The sequence below is a fragment of the Triticum aestivum genome, chromosome 7A, assembly GCF_018294505.1.
Source record: "Triticum aestivum cultivar Chinese Spring chromosome 7A, IWGSC CS RefSeq v2.1, whole genome shotgun sequence".
In the NCBI taxonomy this organism is placed as follows: domain Eukaryota; kingdom Viridiplantae; phylum Streptophyta; class Magnoliopsida; order Poales; family Poaceae; genus Triticum; species Triticum aestivum.
In genome coordinates, this window is record NC_057812.1 from 500,935,958 (window position 1) to 500,946,539 (window position 10,582).

Here is a 10,582-nt window from a genome sequence, read left to right on the forward strand (position 1 = left end):
TGCTCGCTCCATTGTTCCGGAGAATGGAGTCTTAGTCATCTTTCCCATGAGGCATGGTTCGCAAGCATCAACTGATTCATAATCAAGTGATTCCAAAAGCCCATTAGCATGGAGTTTCTTCATGCGTTGTACACCAATATGATCTAAACGGCAGTGCCACAAATAAGTTGCACTATCATTATTAACTTTGCATCTTTGGCTTCAATATTATGAATATGTGTATCACTACGATCGAGATTCAATAAACCATTTATATTGAGTGTATGACCATAGAAGGTTTTATTCATGTAAATAGAACAACAATTATTCTTTGACTTAAATGAATAACCGTTTTTGCAATAAACATGATCCAATCATATTCATGCTCAACGCAAACACCAAATAACATTGATTTTAGGTTCAACACTAATCCCGAAGGTAAAGGGAGTGTGCGATGGTGATCTTATCAACCTTGGAATCATTTCCAACTCACATCATCACCTCGCCCTTAACTAGTCTCTGTTTATTTTGCAACTCCCGTTTCGAGTTACTACTCTTAGCAACTGAACTAGTATCAAATACCGAGGGGTTTGCTATAAACACTAGTAAAGTACACATCAATAACATGTATATCAAATATACCTTTGTTCACTTTGCCATCCTTCTTATCTGCCAAGTATCTAGGGAAGTTCTACTTCCAGTGACCATTTCCTTTGTAGTAGAAGCACTCAGTTTCAGGCTTGGGTCTAGCTTTGGGCTTCTTCATGGGAGTGGCAACTTGCACTACAAAAAAAAGACACATCTGTGACATTTTAGGCCGGACGAAAAAAATTTATGTCATACATATGACACTTCTATGAGGATAATTGTGACAAAACCCGGTATCATCATAGATGTGGTGGGCTCCTACTTCTATGACAAAAAATCATGACAGAAAATGGGCTTTTCATCCTGGGCGGGCCAGAGACGCAGCTGCATGACATTCTTTGGGCCGTCCATGACGGAAAAAAATGTGGTAGAAGCGAGGGGGAGGAAAATTTCGGGGAGTTCCCGGTTACGGTGGGAGGTCGGGGGCCGAGCGATGCGCGTTTCTCTCGTACACGTACGCGCGTGTGTGCGAGGCATTGGCTCTAACTGAACTCGAGCGAGGCGTTGGGCTCTAACTGAACCCGAGCGATTGCACTGCAGGCTATGCGTTACTGAACCCGAGCGATCGATCGATGGCTGTTAACTGAACCCGATCGAGCGATTCCTTCGCTACTGCTGCTAACTGAAGTCGATCGATTGGATGAACAGTGAGCGTTGCGGGGGGGGGGGGGGGGGTTGGATGAACAGTTAGCGGTGGCGTTGCCTCTGGATGAACAGGACCCCATGGTGTTGTGGAGTGCTGGATGAACAGTAGACAGTGGAGGGGTGCCCGTGGAGGGGTGGTTGAACAGGACCCTGTGGAGGGGTGGTTGAACAGGACCCCGTGGTGTGGAGGGCTGGATGAACAGTAGACAGTGGAGGGGTGGTTGAACAGTAGCCGGTGGAGTAGCGCGCGGTGGAGGCTGGATGAACAGAAGTCCGTGGAGGCTGGAGGAGGTCGACGGTAGCCCATGGAGGCTAGAGGAGGTCGACGGTGGAGATGAACAGTATCCCGTGGAGTCCCGTTTTGCGATACGCCACACCCCTACCGATCAATAGGACCCCCGTTTCGACCGTAGCGCTCCAACACAAGTCTGTTTCCTTTGTTTTGCGGTACGCCACACCCCTCCCGATCAACAGGACCCCCATTTCGACTGTAGGAGGTCCGTTTCCTCCATTTTGTGGTACGCCAGACCCCTCCCGATGAACAGGATCCCGTTTCGAACATGGCTGGTCGAACACAAGGCCGTTTCCTCTGTTTTGCGGTACACCAGGCCTTGTTTCCATCGCCTGTTCCATCCAAGCCCTCCCGATGAACACGACCACGCATTCCGTTCCGACCCAGCCGGTTGGCTCCCACGCGTTGCGTTGCCTCCCGATGAACATGATGCATTCCGTTGCCTCCCCATGAACACGACAAATTCCGTTGCCTCCCCATGAACACAACGACGACGCTGTTTCTCCGTTCCGACCCAGCCATGTACACGAGCCCTGGCCGTACATATGCGCGAGTAGGCGTTCGAGACCCCGCCCATATGTACACATACGTGGCCGTATTTTCTTTCTTGCACCCTGGCCGTTGTACGTACGTGTACATGCTACGTGCGCGCCTCTACTACGACACGTGTGCACCTCTACATCCACTAGTATATATGTACGTACAGGTTCGCGACCAGAATGACAATGCTACATACGCTTCGACCAGGTGGGTCCCGACTGTCAGGCACTTCCTTGCGTGCGAAGATGTAGCTGGTGGGTCCCAGCAGTCAGGGGGGAAACATTTTTTCGTGAAATACGGTGGCCCGTCCGATGGGTTCCCGCTGTCAGGTGGAGGAATAATTATTTTGCATGTAATAAGGAGGCACTTCCTTGCTGCGGCCGTGGACCCAGCTGTCAGCCTCTCCACGTACAGTCCACGTCCGATGGAAGCCGTTCCTTGACCATGTTGACCACGCCGTGCTGAGAGCACCAGGGCGGTGGATGACGGCGAGGCCTAGGAAGGGGACAACACGGAGCCGGGGAAGACGCGGCAGTGGATGCCCACGTGTAGAGGAGTACGAGGGTTCACTGGTTCACTGTGGTGTGAGGCTGCCGTCGCCGCAGAATAATAGGGGGTGTGGGTGAGTATAGGGATGGTCTGCCCAGCAGTGGGAGTAGTAGGGGGCGGTGAGGCCTCCGCCGCATCGCAGCCGGCCACGGGAGGCAGGAGCACGAGGCATGACCAGCGCTGGTTTGGGCGGCTGGAGCAAGAAGACCAGAGGTTGAAGAAGCACTACGGCAGTTGGATGGACATCGTACGGTCAGTGGAGCTAGAATTGTGCATATTGACTAAGTTGACAAAGCCCTCCATCCCCGTCAACTTAGTAGGCCCACAAGTCAGCCTGCCACTATACTGGGTCCCAGCTAACAAGGGGAGTATTCATTTTTTTGTGCGTAATAAGGAGGCACTTCCTTGCGTGCGAAGATATAGCTGGTGGGTCCGAGCTGTCAGCGGCGGTAACATTTTTTCGCGAAATATAGAGGCCCTTTCGGTGGGTCCCTGATGTCAGGTGGAGGAATCATTATTTTGCACGTAATAAGGAGGCATTTCCTTGCGTGCGGCCGTGGACCCAGCTGTCGGCCTCTCCACGTACAGTCCACTTCACATGCATGTCGGTCGTTGACCACGTTGACCAGGCCGCGCCAAGAGCACCAGGGCGGTGGACAACGGCGAGGCCTAGGAAGGGAACGGCATGGAGGCAGGGAAGACTCGGCAGTTGTTTCCCACGCGGAGGGGAGTACGACTGTACAAGGGTTTACTGGTTCGTCTGCCGTCGCCGGAGAATAACAGCAGGTGTGGGTGAGTAGAGGGATGGCTAGGCCAGCGATGGGAGTACGATGGGGCGGTGAGGCCTATGCGGTTTTACGTCTCCAACGTATCAATAATTTGTGATTGCTCCATGCTATATTATCTACTGTTTTGGACATTATTGGGCTTTATTATCCACTTTTATATTATTTTTGGGACTAACCTATTGACCGGAGGCCCAGCCCAGAATTGCAGTTCTTTGCCTGTTTTAGGGTTTCGAAGAAAAGGAATATCAAATGGAGTCCAAACGGAATGAAACCTTCGGGAACGTGATTTTCTCAACGAACAAGACCCGGGAGACTTGGACCCTACGTCAAGAAAGAAAAGAGGAGGCCACGAGGTAGGGGGCGTGCCCACCCCCACCAGGCGCGCCCTCCACCCTCGTGGGCCCCCTGTTGCTCCACCGACGTACTCCTTCCTCCTATATATATCCATGTACCCCTAAATGATCAGAACAGGAGCCAAAACCCTAATTCCATCGCCGTAACTTTCTGTATCCACGAGATCCCATCTTAGGGCCTGTTCCGGAGCTCCGCTGGAGGGGGCATCGATCATGGAGGGCTTCTACATCAACACCATAGCCCCTCCGATGAAGTGTGAGTAGTTCACCTCAGACCTACGGGTCCATAGTTAGTAGCTAGATGGCTTCTTCTCTCTTTTTGGATCTCAATACAATGTTCTCCCCCTCTCTTGTGGAGATCTATTCGATGTAATCTTCTTTTTGCGGTGTGTTTGTTGAGACCGATGAATTGTGGGTTTATGATCAAGTCTATCTATGAATAATATTTGAATCTTCTCTGAATTTCTTTTATGTATGATTGGTTATCTTTGCAAGTCTCTTCGAATTATCAGTTTGGTTTGGCCTACTAGATTGATCTTTCTTGCAATGGGAGAAGTGATTAGCTTTGGGTTCAATCTTGCGGTGTCCTTTCCCGATGACAGTAAGGGCAGCAAGGCGTGTATTGTATTGTTGCCATCGAGGATAACAAGATGGGGTTTTCTTCATATTGCATGAGTCTATCCCTCTACATCATGTCATCTTGCTTAAGGCGTTACTCTGTTTTTAACTAAATACTCTAGATGCATGCTGGATAGCGGTCGATGAGTGGAGTAATAGTAGTAGATGCAGGCAGGAGTCGGTCTACTTGTCTCGGACGTGATGCCTATATACATGATCATACCTAGATATTCTCATAACTATGCTCAATTCTGTCAATTGCTCAACAGTAATTTGTTCACCCACTGTAGAATACCTATGCTCTTGAGAGAAGCCACTAGTGAAACCTATGGCCCCCGGGTCTATCTTTATCATATTGATCTCCTATTACTTAGTTATTTCCTTTGCTATTTACTTGCCTTTATTTTACTTTGCATCTTTATCATAAAAATACCAAAAATACTATCTTATCATATCTATCAGATCTCACTCTTGTAAGTGGCCCTATAGGGATTGACAACCCCTATTTGTGTTGGTTGCGAGGATTTATTTGTTTTGTGCAGGTGCGAGGGACTCGCGCGTAGCCTCCAACTGGATTGATACCTTGGTTCTCAAAAACCGAGGGAAATACTTACGCTACTTTGCTGCATCATCCCTTCCTCTTCGGGGAAACTAACGCAGTGCTCAAGAGGTAGCAAGAAGGATTTCTGGCGCCGTTGCTGGGGAGGTCTACGCAAAAGTCAACATACCAAGTACCCATCACATACCCTTATCTCCCGCATTACATTATTTGCCATTTGCCTCTCGTTTTCCTCTCCCCCACTTCACCCTTGCCATTTTATTTGCCCTCTCTCTCTCTATCCTCCCTCTCTTTTTGCCTCTTTTTGCCTGCTTGCTTTTTGTTTGCTTGTGTGTTAGTTTGCTTGCTTGTCACGATGGCTCAAGATAATACTAAATTGTGTGACTTCACCAATACCAACAACAATGATTTTATTAGCACTCTGATTGCTCCTCTTACCGATGCTGAATCTTGTGAAATTAATGCTGCTTTGCTGAATCTTGTCATGAAAGATCCGTTCTCCAGCCTTCCTAGTGAAGATGCTGCTACCCATCTAAATAGCTTCGTTGATTTGTGTGACATGCAAAAGAAGAAAGATGTGGATAATGATATTGTTAAATTGAAGCTATTTCCTTTTTCTCTTAGAGATCATGCTAAAGCTTGGTTTTCGTCTTTGCCTAAAAATAGTATTGATTCATGGAACAAGTGCAAAGATGCTTTTATCTCTAAGTATTTTCCTCCCGCTAAGATCATCTCTCTTAGAAACGATATTATGAATTTTAAGCAACTTGATCATGAACATGTTTCACAAGCTTGGGAGAGAATGAAATTAATGATACGTAATTGCCCTACTCATGGTTTAAATTTGTGGATGATTATACAAAAAATTTATGCCGGATTGAATTTTGCTTCTAGAAATCTTTTAGATTCGGCCGCGGGAGGCACTTTTATGGAAATCACTTTAGGAGAAGCTACTAAACTCCTAGATAATATTATGGTTAATTATTCTCAATGGCATACTAAAAGATCTACTAATAAAAAGGTGCATGCGATAGAAGAAATTAATGTTTTGAGGGGAAAGATGGATGGACTTATGAAATTATTTGCTAATAAGAGTGTTTCTTCTGATCCTAATGATATGCCCTTGTCTACTTTGATTGAGAATAATAATGAATCTATGGATGTGAATTTTGTTGGTAGGAACAATTTTGGTAACAACGCGTATAGAGGAAATTTCAATCCTAGGCCTTACCCTAGTAATCCCTCTAATAATTATGGTAATTCCTACAACAATTCTTATGGAAATTATAATAAGTTGCCCTCTAATTTTAAATCTAATATTAAAGAATTTATTACTTCGCAAAAGAATTTTAATGCTATGATTGAAGAAAAATTGCTTAAGATTGATGATTTGGCTACGAATGTTGATAGAATTGCTCTTGATGTTGATTCTTTGAAACTTAGATCTATTCCACCTAAGCATGATATCAATGAGTCTCTCAAAGCCATGAGAATTTCCATTTATGAGTGAAATAAAGAACCGCTAGGATGCGTGCTAAGATGCCTTTATAAGAGTGTGTTCTTCTAGGTGCTATCAAAATAAAGATGAATATCTAAAAGTTATTGATGTGTCCCCTATTAAATCTTTGTTTTGCAATATGAATCTTGATAGTGATGGGACTGAATATGACCCACCTTACCTAGAAGGCGTTCCAAGAATTCGGAATTTGTTGATCTTGATGCTAAATTGATAAAAGTGGGATTGAAGAAATTAAAACCCTAGATGTTGCTAAACCCACTATTATGGATTTCAAGGAATTTAACTATGAAAATTGCTCTTTGATTGATTGTATTTCCTTGTTGCAATCCGTGCTAAATTCTCCTCATGCTTATAGTCAAAGTAAAGTGTTTACTAAACATATCGTTGATGCCTTGATGCAATCTTATGAAGAAAAACTTGAATTGGAAGTTTCTATCCCTAAAAAACTTTATGATGAGTGGGAACCAACTATTAAAATTAAAATTAAAGATCATGAATGCTATACTTTATGTGATTTGGGTGCTAGTGTTTCCACGATTCCAAAGACTTTGTGTGATTTGTTAGGTTTCCGTGATTTTGATGATTGCTCTCTAAACTTGCACCTTGCGAATTACACTATTAAGAAACCTATGGGAAGAATTAATGATGTTCTTATTGTTGCAAATAGTAATTATGTGCCCGTAGATTTTATTGTTCTTGACATAGATTGCAATCCTTCATGTCCTATTATTCTTGGTAGACCTTTCCTTAGAACGGTTGGTGCAATTATTGATATGAAGGAAGGAAATATTAGATTCCAATTTCCATTAAGGAAAGGCATGGAACACTTTCCTAGAAACAAGATTAAATTACCTTATGAATCTATTATGAGAGCCACTTATGGATTGCCTACCAAAGATGGCAATACCTAGATCTATTCTTGCTTGTTATGCCTAACTAGGGGTGTTAAACGATAGCGCTTGTTGCGAGGCAACCCAATTTTATTTTTATTCCTTGATTTTTGCTCCTGTTTAGTAAAAAATAATTTATCTAGCCTCTGATTTGGTTGTGTTTTTTGTGTTTAATTAGTGTTTGTGCCAAGTAGAACCGTTGGGAAGACTTGGGGAAAGTCTTGTTGAACTTGCTGTAAAAAACAGATACTTTAGCGCTCATGACAACTGCTGTCATTTTTATTTGGAGAGCTCTATTTAGTTAATTCTTTTTTCAGATGATTAATAGATAAATTCCTCACGTCCATCAGTTTATTTTAGAATTTTTGGGGTTCCAGATCTTGTTCTAGCTACAGATTACTATAGACTGTTCTGTTTTTGACATATTCTGTTTTTCATGTGTTGTTTGCTTATTTTGATGAATCTATGGCTAGTAAAATAGTTTATAAACCATAGAGAAGTTGGAATACAGTAGGTATAACACCAATATAAATAAAGAATGAGTTCATTACAGCACCTTGAAGTGATCTTTTATTTTCTTTCGCTAACGGAGCTCACGAGATTTTCTACTTTAAGTTTTGTGTTGTGAAGTTTTCAAGTTATGGGTAAAGATTTGATGGATTATGGAACAAGGAGTGACAAGAGCCTAAGATTGGGGATGCCCATGGCACCCCCAAGATAATCTAAGGACACCTAAAAGCCAAAGCTTGGGGATTCCCCAGAAGGCATCCCCTCTTTCGTCTACTTCTATCGGTAACTTTACTTGGAGCTATATTTTTATTCACCACATGATATGTGTTTTGCTTGGAGCGTCTTGTATGATTTGAGTCTTTGCTTGTTAGTTTACCACAATCATCCTTGCTGTACGCACCTTTTGAGAGAGCCATACATGATTTGGAATTTGTTAGAATATTCTATGTACTTCGCTTATATCTTTTGAGTTATATAGTTTTGCTCTAGTACTTCACTTATATCTTTTAGAGCACGGTGGTGGATTTGTTTTATAGAAAGTATTGATCTCTCATGCTTCACTTAGATTATTTTGAGAGTCTTAATAGCATGGTAATTTGCTTAAAATCCTAATATGCTAGGTATTCAAGTTAGTAAAAGTTTCTTAAGAGTGTTCTGAATACTAAGAGAAGTTTGATGCTTGATGATTGTTTTGAGATATGGAGGTAATAATATCAAAGTCGTGCTAGTTGAGTAGTTGTGAAATTGAGAAATACTTGTGTTGAAGTTTGCAAGTCCCGTAGCATGCACGTATGGTAAACATTATGCAACAAATTTGAAACATGAGGTGTTATTTGATTGTCTTCCTTATGAGTGGCGGTCGGGGACGAGCGATGGTCTTTTCCTACCAATCTATCCCCCTAGGAGCATGCGCGTAGTACCGAGGTTTTTGATGACTTGTAGATTTTTGCAATAAGTATGTGAGTTCTTTATGACTAATGTTGAGTCCATGGATTATACGCACTCTCACCCTTCCATCCTTGCTAGCCTCTTCGGTACCGTGCATTGCCCTTTTCTCACATTGAGAGTTGGCACAAACTTCGCCGGTGCATCCAAACCCCGTGATATGGTACGCTCTTTCACACATAAACCCCCTTATATCTTCCTCAAAACAGCCACCATACCTACCTATTATGGCATTTCCATAGCCATTCTGAGATATATTGCCATGCAACTTTCCACCATTCCATTCATCATGACACATTCATCATTGTCATATTGCTTAGCATGATCATGTAGTTGACATAGTATTTGTGGCAAAGCCACCGTTCATAATTCTTTCATACATGTCACTCTTGGTCCATTGCATATCCCGGTACACCGCCGGAGGCATTCATATAGAGTCATACTTTGTTCTAGTATCGAGTTGTAATCATTGAGTTGTAAATAAATAGAAGTGTGATGATCATCATTTTCTAGAGCATTGTCCCAAGTGAGGAATATATATATAAAAAAGAGAAGGCCCAAAAAAAGAGAAAGGCCATAAAAAATAAAAAAATGAGAGAAAAAGAGAGAGAAGGGACAATGTTACTATCCTTTGCCACACTTGTGCTTCAAAGTAGCACCATAATCTTCATGTTAGAGAGTCTCTTGTTTTGTCACTTTCATATACTAGTGGGAATTTTCATTATAGAACTTGGCTTGTATATTCCAACAATGGGACTCCTCAAGTGCCCTAGGTCTTCGTGAGCAAGCAAGTTGGATGCACACCCACTAGTTTCTTTTGTTGAGCTTTCATACATTTATAGCTCTAGTGCATCTGTTGCATGGCAATCCCTACTCCTTGCATTAACATAAATCGGTGGGCATCTCCATAGCCCATTGATTAGCCTCGTTGATGTGAGACTTTCTCCTCTTTTTTCTTCTCCACATAACCCCCCTCATTATATTCTATTCCACCTATAGTGCTATGTCCATGGCTCGCGCTCATATATTGCGTGAAAGTTTATAGGTTTGAGATTACTAAAGTATGAAACAATTGCTTCGCTTGTCATCGGGGTTGTGCATGATGAGAGCATTCTTGTGTGACGAAAATTAAACATGACTAAACCATATGATTTTGTAGGGATGAACTTTCTTTGGCCATGTTATTTTGAGAAGACATAATTGCTTTGTTAGTATGCTTGAAGTATTATTATTTTTATGTCAATATGAACTTTTGTCTTGAATCTTTCGGATCTGAATATTCATACCACAATTAAGAAGAATTACATTAAAATTATGCCAAGTAGCACTCTGCATCAAAAATTCTGTTTTTATCATTTACCTACTCGAGGATGAGCAGGAATTAAGCTTGGGGATGCTTGATACGTCTCCAACGTATCTATAATTTTTGATTGCTCCATGCTATATTATCTACTATTTTGGACATTATTGGGCTTTATTATCCACTTTTATATTATTTTTGGGACTAACCTATTAACCAGAGGCCCAGCCCAGAATTGTTGTTTTTTGCCTGTTTTAGGGTTTCGAAGAAAAGGAATATCAAACGGAGTCCAAACGGAATAAAACCTTCGGGAACATGATTTTCTCAACGAACAAGACCCGGGAGACTTTGACCCTACGTCAAGAAAGAAAAGAGGAGACCACGAGGTAGGGGGCGCGCCCACCCCCACCAGGCGCGCCCACCACCCTCGTGGGCCCCCTGTTGCTC